The sequence below is a fragment of the Vicia villosa genome, unplaced genomic scaffold (genome assembly GCF_029867415.1).
Source record: "Vicia villosa cultivar HV-30 ecotype Madison, WI unplaced genomic scaffold, Vvil1.0 ctg.000137F_1_1_3, whole genome shotgun sequence".
Lineage (NCBI taxonomy): Eukaryota > Viridiplantae > Streptophyta > Magnoliopsida > Fabales > Fabaceae > Vicia > Vicia villosa.
The window spans coordinates 100,791-112,996 of record NW_026705031.1 but is presented as its reverse complement, the minus strand read 5'-3'; positions in this window follow the sequence as shown (position 1 = coordinate 112,996).

Genomic DNA, 12,206 nt, shown 5'->3' with positions numbered 1-12,206 from the left:
CCTTAATTGGATAAAATAAAAGTCGGTGGCGACTCTCTAATTTTCACAACTCAAAAATAAAAGAAGAGTCAGTTCGCATCCCACAAAAACCGAGAACAACACTCACCGTTTCTCTACAAAACGCTTTGGATAATCAAATTGTATTTAGTTTATAATGGATGAATCAAGAGGGGTTTGTACGTACTTGTACAAGTTGCTCTAAAGCATTTAGGCGATGGCCGTTAAGCTTTTGTTTGAATGCTTAGATTCCATTAAAAAACCCTAAAACTCGGTTTGTCTCATCTTTCAACAAAACACTAAAAATGAACGATTTCAACTCGCTAAATCTTTCTCTTCATAATAAACCTTGGTCAATATGAAACTCTTTTTTTTCTTTCCAACTTGTTTTTATATATAAAAGAATACTCTAATAAATCGAATCGAGTTTAGTCTATAATGGATGAATCAAGAGGGGTTTGTACGTACTTGTACAAGTTTCTCTAAAGCATTTAGGCGATGGCCGTTAAGCTTTTGTTTGAATGCTTAGATTCCATTAAAGACCCTTTAAAACTTAGTTCGTATCACCTTTTCATAAAAAGCGATTCACACATCGTTCATTAAAATCAATCAACCAAAAATTGTAGTTTTACCCCGAACTACGATCTCTCTGACTTTCCCATTAGCTTTTTTTCTTGTTTTTTTTGTCTCATTTCTTTCTTTTTTTTATAAAACAAAAAATAATAAATAAGCTTTTAACTTATAAAAATCAGATTCTTTAGAAAATCGCAAAAAAAGAGTTTGTTGTTTATTTTATTTAAAATCTTTTAAAAAGACCCAAAAATCTCTTTAGATGTATGTTTAGAAATTTCTTTCAAAATATTTCAAATGATAAAAAAGTTTCCCTTTAAGTTTCTCATCTCTTAAATAGTCTTGCTAGAATTGTTTCATGATTTGTTTGTCATATTCTTGTATGCTTGATCTTGTGTTTGATTATCATTTCTCTTGCAATTTGCTTTAAACTTTATTCCTTTCTAATTAAGATAAAATGCATATGCGATAAAATCAATCAGTTTTAAGTTAACTTCAAACACTTGATTAACATCAAGTTTCTTTTCGGTTATGCTTTATACTCAAACATGTCATAATAAAAATCTTGGTCAACACTAAGTGTCTTCTTTAAAAAGAATGCTTCTTTCTCATGATCAAAACTCCAAACTTTTCTCTAATAAATCGAATCAAGTTTGGTCTATAATGGATGAATCAAGAGGGGTTTGTACGTACTTGTACAAGTTGCTCTAAAGCATTTAGGCGATGGCCGTTAAGCTTTTGTCTGAATGCTTAAATTCCATTAATGACTCCTTAAAATTTGACTTGTCTCACCGTTTCTCTACAAAACGCTTTCGATAATCAAATTGAATTTAGTTTATAATGGATGAATCAAGAGGGGTTTGTACGTACTTGTACAAGTTGCTCTAAAGCATTTAGGCGATGGCCGTTAAGCTTTTGTTTGAATGCTTAGATTCCATTAAAAAACCCTAAAACTCGGTTTGTCTCATCTTTCAACAAAACACTAAAAATGAACGATTTCAACTCGCTAAATCTTTCTCTTCATAATAAACCTTGGTCAATATCAAACTCTTTTTTTTCTTTCCAACTTGTTTTTATATATAAAAGAATACTCTAATAAATCGAATCGAGTTTAGTCTATAATGGATGAATCAAGAGGGGTTTGTACGTACTTGTACAAGTTTCTCTAAAGCATTTAGGCGATGGCCGTTAAGCTTTTGTTTGAATGCTTAGATTCCATTAAAGACCCTTTAAAACTTAGTTCGTATCACCTTTTCATAAAAAGCGAATCACACATCGTTCATTAAAATCAATCAACCAAAAATTGTAGTTTTACCCCGAACTACGATCTCTCTGACTTTCCCATTAGCTTTTTTTCTTGTTTTTTTTGTCTCATTTCTTTTTTTTTTTTATAAAACAAAAAATAATAAATAAGCTTTTAACTTATAAAAATCAGATTCTTTAGAAAATCGCAAAAAAAGAGTTTGTTGTTTATTTTATTTAAAATCTTTTAAAAAGACCCAAAAATCTCTTTAGATGTATGTTTAGAAATTTCTTTCAAAATATTTCAAATGATAAAAAAGTTTCCCTTTAAGTTTCTCATCTCTTAAATAGTCTTGCTAGAATTGTTTCACGATTTGTTTGTCATATTCTTGTATGCTTGATCTTGTGTTTGATTATCTTTTCTCTTGCAATTTGCTTTAAACTTTATTCCTTTCTAATTAAGATAAAATGCATATGCGATAAAATCAATCAGTTTTAAGTTAACTTCAAACACTTGATTAACATCAAGTTTCTTTTCGGCTTTGCTTTATACTCAAACATGTCATAATAAAAATCTTGGTCAACACTAAGTGTCTTCTTTAAAAAGAATGCTTCTTTCTCATGATCAAAACTTCAAACTTTTCTCTAATAAATCGAATCAAGTTTGGTCTATAATGGATGAATCAAGAGGGGTTTGTACGTACTTGTACAAGTTGCTCTAAAGCATTTAGGCGATGGCCGTTAAGCTTTTGTCTGAATGCTTAAATTCCATTAATGACTCCTTAAAATTTGACTTGTCTCACCGTTTCTCTACAAAACGCTTTCGATAATCAAATTGAATTTAGTTTATAATGGATGAATCAAGAGGGGTTTGTACGTACTTGTACAAGTTGCTCTAAAGCATTTAGGCGATGGCCGTTAAGCTTTTGTTTGAATGCTTAGATTCCATTAAAAAACCCTAAAACTCGGTTTGTCTCATCTTTCAACAAAACACTAAAAATGAACGATTTCAACTCGCTAAATCTTTCTCTTCATAATAAACCTTGGTCAATATGAAACTCCTTTTTTTCTTTCCAACTTGTTTTTATATATAAAAGAATACTCTAATCAATCGAATCGAGTTTAGTCTATAATGGATGAATCAAGAGGGGTTTGTACGTACTTGTACAAGTTTCTCTAAAGCATTTAGGCGATGGCCGTTAAGCTTTTGTTTGAATGCTTAGATTCCATTAAAGACCCTTTAAAACTTAGTTCGTATCACCTTTTCATAAAAAGCGATTCACACATCGTTCATTAAAATCAATCAACCAAAAATTGTAGTTTTACCCCGAACTACGATCTCTCTGACTTTCCCATTAGCTTTTTTTCTTGTTTTTTTTGTCTCATTTCTTTCTTTTTTTTTATAAAACAAAAAATAATAAATAAGCTTTTAACTTATAAAAATCAGATTCTTTAGAAAATCGCAAAAAAAGAGTTTGTTGTTTATTTTATTTAAAATCTTTTAAAAAGACCCAAAAATCTCTTTAGATGTATGTTTAGAAATTTCTTTCAAAATATTTCAAATGATAAAAAAGTTTCCCTTTAAGTTTCTCATCTCTTAAATAGTCTTGCTAGAATTGTTTCATGATTTGTTTGTCATATTCTTGTATGCTTGATCTTGTGTTTGATTATCATTTCTCTTGCAATTTGCTTTAAACTTTATTCCTTTCTAATTAAGATAAAATGCATATGCGATAAAATCAATCAGTTTTAAGTTAACTTCAAACACTTGATTAACATCAAGTTTCTTTTCGGTTATGCTTTATACTCAAACATGTCATAATAAAAATCTTGGTCAACACTAAGTGTCTTCTTTAAAAAGAATGCTTCTTTCTCATGATCAAAACTCCAAACTTTTCTCTAATAAATCGAATCAAGTTTGGTCTATAATGGATGAATCAAGAGGGGTTTGTACGTACTTGTACAAGTTGCTCTAAAGCATTTAGGCGATGGCCGTTAAGCTTTTGTCTGAATGCTTAAATTCCATTAATGACTCCTTAAAATTTGACTTGTCTCACCGTTTCTCTACAAAACGCTTTCGATAATCAAATTGAATTTAGTTTATAATGGATGAATCAAGAGGGGTTTGTACGTACTTGTACAAGTTGCTCTAAAGCATTTAGGCGATGGCCGTTAAGCTTTTGTTTGAATGCTTAGATTCCATTAAAAAACCCTAAAACTCGGTTTGTCTCATCTTTCAACAAAACACTAAAAATGAACGATTTCAACTCGCTAAATCTTTCTCTTCATAATAAACCTTGGTCAATATCAAACTCTTTTTTTTCTTTCCAACTTGTTTTTATATATAAAAGAATACTCTAATAAATCGAATCGAGTTTAGTCTATAATGGATGAATCAAGAGGGGTTTGTACGTACTTGTACAAGTTTCTCTAAAGCATTTAGGCGATGGCCGTTAAGCTTTTGTTTGAATGCTTAGATTCCATTAAAGACCCTTTAAAACTTAGTTCGTATCACCTTTTCATAAAAAGCGATTCACACATTGTTCATTAAAATCAATCAACCAAAAATTGTAGTTTTACCCCAAACTACGATCTCTCTGACTTTCCCATTGCACAAGGGAATACGTAGGCACAAGATACAAATGTCTTGGCGAACACAATAATAAAAATCTAAATCCCGTTTCTTTCTTGTCCATATAGTAATTAGAACGCAAGTAGATAATAAGTTAACAATCGATCACAAGAATAACTAAATGGGTCCCATCGAGTACGATGGAGGTAAGGGGTGCTAATACCTTCCCCTTGCCTAACCGACTCCCGAACCCTAATCTGGTTATGACAACTATCTTATCCCTTTTATCTTTCTTCGTGGGTTTTATCATTATTTTCCCTTACCTTTTGGGATAAATAAAATTTGGTGGCGACTCTGTATTTCGAATGTGCAAACGCTCAAATATTTTTTGCCGGCAGCTACAACTGGCGACTCTGCTGGGGACTACCTACGATAGTCAACCCTAGTTTAGTTTTTCTTGTATTATTGTTATCTTTATTTACTTTCTTATTTATTGGCTTTATTTTATCATTGTTTGATTGTTCATTGTCATTGTTGGAACTTTTGATTATCCGTCTCTTGTGAGGAAAAGCTCTACACCCGAGCTCGAGTGACACGTAAGATAAGTTGGTGGTCTAGTATTAAGCTTGCTTGACGTAGTGTCAAGTGGGAAGTACTAAAACCCTGCCTGGAGTAGGTCCTTTAGAAAAAACACTAAACCATGACTTTTAGGAAATGGTGGTTTCGCATCCAACTTGCGTAACGTAACTATTACTGTGGATAAGTGCGAAAACCACACTCAGAATAGGCTTCATTTGAAAACGAGGTTGGATGGGAAGTTATTTGCTAGATGATCAAGTTTTCAAAAGGAGCTCGTAACTCTGAGAACCGTGTCTAGAACCTTGACAAAAAAAAACCTTAGAATTATCCTGTTGTGTGCTACTTTATGTTGAGTAATCAGAATCTTTCTGTATCCATTTGATTTGAAATCTACTACCTGTGGATCATAAATTCATGCATCCACGAAAACTGTTTTTCACTTGATTTTCAAGGAACTTAGAGGTCTTTATTTGTAAACATCATAAGTTTCATCAAACTTAATGGATCTTGGATGTTGATGGGGGTGAAAACCCTAATCCATCAAAATGGATGATTAATTTTGATGATAACTCGATCGACGCTTTGGTCCAATTTTGGATATACTTTCTATTTTCATGCTTCGTTGTTTATAATTCAATATCTTGAGTTCCTTAAAAGTCAAATAAAACCAGCATTTACATATCATGCGTCATGTTGCATTTGGTCTTTCTTTTTAAGAGTTGTCCAAGGTCTTTTTTCCCGTCTCTTGATCTTCACAATCAATTTGTCTCATCAGTACAATACTCGAGCTAAGAGAAAATGGAAAACATTGAGCAAGAGATCCTTGAACTTCGTAAAGAGATAATTACTTGAAAGCTGAAGTACAAAACTGATCAAGAGTCGTGTTGTGTCTTTTTTTAAAGGAAGCATGGACCCAATGTTCAGATTATTTGCCTAAGTAGGGATGAAGGCAAGGTTGATGGATGCCTGGAAATTAAGGATGTTCCTTAAGCACAAGTCCAAATGGAAAGAGTCTTCTCAAACGATTAAGTTCACTTCTGCTTTTCATATTTTTTGTAATCTTTAATAATTGATAATGCTTTGACTGTGAGTAAGAACTTGTTTGTTTTTGAATGATAGTGATAATACGATGAGTATGTTCGTTTTGACGTAATCCATTTGTATTCACTCATAAAATGTTTTTTCTGCATTATGATACCAACTTTCCTTTTTTCCTATGCAACTCTTGATGGGAGGATGATGAAATTGAAAAAATTAAAATTCTGGTTGTATAGTTTTGAATAAAACCCTGCTGATGATGTAAGGCATTGTTTTAAATTCCCAAACACTGGAGATATAAGGAAGATAATCCCTCGTTAAACCCTTTTGAGCTTTGAAGTAGGAGTTTCTTTTCTAAAAAATAAATAAACAACCCTCAAAATTTTAACCTGGGGTAGGGTAGTCTTCAGTTAATTCTGAGCGTTCAAAATTCAAAAAGTATGCACCTAAGGACCAGCTAAAATGGTTATCCCTCATCTACCAAAGATTGAGTCGGTCACAATCTTTTCTATACGTCAAAATGACTTATGATCACACGATTTGTTCAAAAAAAAGAAAAAAAGAGAAAAGCCCCACTAAGTCAATAAATTGAAAATAAAGGACTTAGGCAAAAATTAGGGCATCCCGCTAGACCTTCAATTCATTCAAAAGAATATGTCTAGGCAAAATTTAGGGAAAACAAAGACGAAAAGTGAAAGGAAAGGATTGCAAAGTATAAGTCCTAATCAAAAGAACATATTCGTGTGACTATGAGGAAAAGAGGTGACTGTTACTATAAAAACTCATTGGTTCCTTAACTGTCACAAGGTCGTCCTTTTAAAAGGATAACACTCATGTTAAATTAACTGATTTTAGGATGGGAGAACATCACGGAGAATGGGTGGGGACAAATAAACTTTGAGCATTTAAATCTTTTTTTTTGAAAACCGTGAACCAGACCACGTTACAACCCTCAAAAGTCCTAATTGAAGCAAGGTTTATTTCGAAAGCGTACTTTGATAAGATAGTGTTTTCTGACTCCCATGAGTTGTGTAAAGATTATTATTGGTATCACTTATGCATGATGTCTTTAAAAAAATCAACAACGCGTCTTAACCAGTGATTCATTCACAGGATGTTGCGACATGTGTTCAATAAAAACTTCAAGACCTAACATGAATGTTGCATTAGAATTATCATTCTCAACATAAACATTTTTTTTGCTTGCTAACATTGCTTGATATTAAGAAAGATTACATATAAGCATCAATGTTTGAATTTAATCTTTTGAGGTTTGAAAATCTATTGAGAATTTGGCGAATCATTTCAAAGAATGATCACACCCAGGGGCATGTTGCCTAAAGACTTTGAAGCATGGACAGGCTGCTTTCCCAAGTGATGCTTTCACCGTTGTTTACTGTTATGGGGTGAAGTTTGAAGACTCCGTTGTGCCAAATACAGTTAATCTGAGGCAGTTACGTCGAGATTCGACGAATTTCTCCAAGTGTTTGAAGATATTGGAGAATTTTTGGATGCCAGGTTTTCTGTAAAAATCCTCTTAAGATGTTTTCTTCTAATAAACCATGCGATCTGGGGCAGTTACGTCGAGATTTGACGAATCTCTCCAAGAGTTTGAATATTTTTAAAAAAAATAAAAAATGACGACGAAAGGTTTTTCTTTCAGTTTGTGAACACAAAAGGAATGATTAAATCTCCAAGTACAGAGCTGAGCGGTCGCTCAAAACAGGCTATCATCATGACATTGTTTGCAGATATTCGCATATAGTGGTTTTTGGATGTGTGATTTAATGTCCCCCAATTGAACACTGAATTTGAATGATCCCCAGTGATCCCTAAAGTTTGTTTCCCTCTCTTTCAAGGCGGAGTTCATGATTATTAATAAGTTGGGCTACGAACTTTGCTCCAAATGTGTGTTACCCTCCCACCAAGAGATTCAAGTGTGATAGCAAAATTTTAATCCATAGTGACTTTTGTCATCCCCAATGAGGCTTGCCGAGTACTTGATTGTGCTATGAAATTTTGGTCATTGCCAGTACTTCTATCTTTGTCTGTTTTGTCAGCATATACATGACATTCATTCATAATTACATCATCTATACCTACATTATTCATGTGCATACACATTTCTCGATGTTTCTTTTTGACCTACTCCATTAGGTCGTGTCTATCTCCAAATGACGTGCGTTTCCCTAAGCAGAAAAGTGTATATCCTTCCTAAATTCCCCACTGAGTTTATCCCTCGTGGGAGTGTTTTGCTTTATCTTTCCTTTCCATTTTGGATAGGATAAATCCTTAATGAGCTTATTCCTCACAAGGAAGAGTCTTGGTTGACCGTCTCTCTTCAGCTCATTCTTGGGTTGATTTTTGTCTCTAATTATTTAGACCTCTCGAGTCAATGAAATTTGGATCAATAGTGTATTTATTTTACACCGTTGATAAAGATTCCTGCATCTTCAAGTAAAAAGTCGGTGTCCAGATGAAGATTCTTGTACCTTCAGTGAAAGTTGGTATCCAGATGACAAGATTCCTGCATCTTCAAGTAAAAAGTCGATGTCCAAATGAAGACTCCTGTACCTTCAGGGAAAGTTGGTATTCAGATGACATGATTCCTACATCTTCAAGTAAAAAGGCGATGTCCAGATGAAGATTCCTGTACCTTCGGTAAAAGTTGGTATTCAGATGACAAGATTCCTGCATCTTCAAGTAAAAAGTCGATGTCCAGACGAAGATTCATGTACCTTCAATAAAAGTTGGTATTCAGATGACAAGATTCTTGCATCTTCAAGTAAAAAGTCGATGTCCAGATGAAGATCCCTGTACCATCAGTGAAAGTTGGTATCCAGATGACAAGATTCCTGCATCTTCAAGTAAAAAGTCGATGTCCAGATGAAGATTCCTGTACCTTCAGTAAAAGTTGGTATTCAGATGACAAGATTCCTGCATCTTCAAGTAAAAACTCGATGTCCAGATGAAGATCCCTGTACCATCAGTGAAAGTTGGTATCCAGATGACGAGATTCCTGCATCCTCAAGTAAAAAGTCGATGTCTAGATGAAGATCCCTGTACCATCAGTGAAAGTTGGTATCCAAATGACAAGATTCCTGCATCTTCAAGTAAAAAGTCGATGTCCAGATGAAGATCCGTGTACCATCAGTGAAAGTTGGTATCCAGATGACAAGAGTCCTGCATCTTCAAGTAAAAAGTCGATGTTCAGATGAAGATCCTTGTACCATCAGCAAAAGTTGGTATTCAGATGACAAGATCCATGCATCTTCAAGTAAAAACTCGATGTCCAGATGAAGATTCATGTACCTTCAGTGAAAGTTGGTATCCAGATGACAAGATTCCTGCATCTTCAAGTAAAAAGTCGATGTCCAGATGAAGATCCCTGTACCATCAGTGAAAGTTGGTATTCAGATGACAAGATTCCTGCATCCTCAAGTAAAAAGTCGATGTCCAGATGAAGATTCTTGTACCATCAGTAAAAGTTGGTAGTTCACCTCCAATAAACGTTGGTGTATCCTTTGTTTCTCTTTCAGTGAGGTATTTTTCCCCTGGTAGATTTGAAATCCCTTTCCCAGTTTGTCGATATTCCGTTGTGGAATTCTTTTGTCCATTACTTGGTTTCCCAAGTGGTAGTTTGTCTCTTGTGACATCTTATTCCATTAGTTTTCATCATGCATATCATATCATGTACACCTTTGCAGGGCCAAAAATTGTGTATTCTTATATTTAAGTCCCTTCAATCACGTCGAGACGAAAGATTTCAATCATCATATCTCCGGCTTGAAGACACTTAAATAGGGGCATCTGTCATACCCCAATTTTTGACCCATGCATTTCGTTCCACTAGACCATTTGCATATCCTTCATTCATTCACTAAGATATGATTTCAAATGAACGACATTTGTGCAATTTAGGGTTTCTCGTTGGTTTTGAGACTTTCTCACCAGATAAGACAAATTCATCTGTTTTTTTTTCTCTTGAGCAGTGGCCCGCGTGCTATTTGGTGTTTTTATTGGTGTTCTTATCAAATAAAGATTAATTCATCTGTTTTTATCTCTATACAATGAGCCGCGAGATTAAGGTTTATCTCCCTGTGTTGCTAGAGCATTATATGTTTTCCAATTAATGATCATTGAATTATGTGTTCTCATTTTCGTGGCTTCCTCAAGACGTTGCGATTATTATTGAACCATAGTACAAATGTTGAACATAAAGAGGCGGTATGCTATTTGTTTGATATGCAAGTTTGGATTAGATTTAGGAATTGATTTGAATTTAGATTCATTAGTGGAAGTATTCATGCAAGCTCTTAACGCGTTAAAGTTAACCATTAATCCGTAAGGTTCAAGTAATCTTGTCTCGATTCATTTTGAATTCAAAGATTATGTTGTTTTGGTTTTCAAACGATTTGGTCGGGATGCAAATTCCATCATTCATTCATAATAATCAAGACGTCATTTAAATTCAAGTACAAAGATCATTCAACATTCTTCATTCATTCAAAAGTCCACTACATTTATGGTTCAAATTTCATTACAAAAACAAATTCAAGGTCCATTCAACGGTTATTACAAAACATGAAAGTTACACAAAGCTAAGTTCTATTTTTGTCTCCAATCTTCTTCTTTTGAAGTTTCCAATCTTCAATCTTCATTCAAACTTCTTATTGATTTACCACCAATGCCATTGCACATGAAACAAGAGAAAGAAATGGTTATAATCCACACAAAAAATGAACATGAACAAGAATTTTCAAGAGGATACACTAGTTCATCATTAGGGTTTGATGAAGGAATCAGAATCTTGTCAAGGGATTTGTTTTCAATCAACAAAAGGCCTCGTACAATTTCATAATTAATCATGGGCCTAAAAGCAATCCTATTGCAAATCACAAAACTTGGTTTTGGTTCACAAAAGAAATTAGCAAAGAAGAGATTCCAAATAAACAACAGCAAATAGTCTGAGCAACTGCACATGGACCAGTTTTGTGGCCTACTCAAGACTTTGTGGTCCACAAAACAAGACAAAAACTCTTGCCCTGTCCTTTCTATGTGGCTGCCTGCATTGACAAGAAAATAGCAAAAAGTTTACTGCTACACAAAAAAGCATACCGCATATTTTCCTAATTTGTTTCCAAACCTAAACAACACCCATCCAACCCTAGAATCACATCCAAACCTACAGACTATATATTCCACTGTTTCATTGAAGAAAAGGGGGGAGGCTCATCTGCAAACCCTAGCCGCAGCAGAGACCAAACATTCACAAACCATAAACTTGTTCATCATACCAAAAAAACGATTTTCAGAAATGGTAAAGAGGAGAACACAATACTCATTTCATATAACACAAATTCATTGAAACCCTAAACTATCATCATTTTCCATTCAAAGAAACCCTTCAGAAATGTAGAAGAAGAGATTCAGAGATAAAGAAATTAGAAGGATCTCACCCTGTTTTCACCCCGATTCATAATTGTTTTATCAACATCTTCATAGCCAAACTGCAACATAACACACACTCCTCCACTCAAAGCCTCACTCTGCATCCATCCAATCACCAAGAACCAGAAGAAAAAACATTCAGATGAAGTGAGAAGGTATAACACATACCTGGGGCATTTTATTTTTCATTTGATATTCTGATAAGCTTGATGTTATGGTTGAGTTTCTTTATGTTCACCGATGAAAAGCACTTGAAGAGAAACTAGCTTGCTAGAACTCTATGGTGTTGAGGTGATGTTGCACAATCTTCAATCGTTTGTTTTGGCTATGTACTGCTACTGGCTTTAAATCGTTTTCTCCTTTGCCCCTACAAAAAAAAACCATACGAAACAAAATTTCAGTTTATCAGTCGGAATGGTCCAAACACGATTGCGAATGTTAGAGTTCATGTAATCTATGAAGGAGACCGAATATTTATGATGAGAACTGAAGGTTTTCGTACAAACCTTGTTGTTGGTAGCATCTTCAATCACGTTGTTATGCACACTTGGCCGAATACGTCGTTTGACTATTAATCCTCAACCATGATTGTGCCCCTTACCATTTTCGCGTTTGCTGTTGTAACACCCCAGATTGCTTTCGGGATGATCGACTAACCCCACAAACCAACACAGGTCTTTTCAGCATGCTTTGACCTCACTCGCACGCTTTCCGGGAAACTTCTCAGAAGGTCACCCATCCCAATACTACTCCAAGT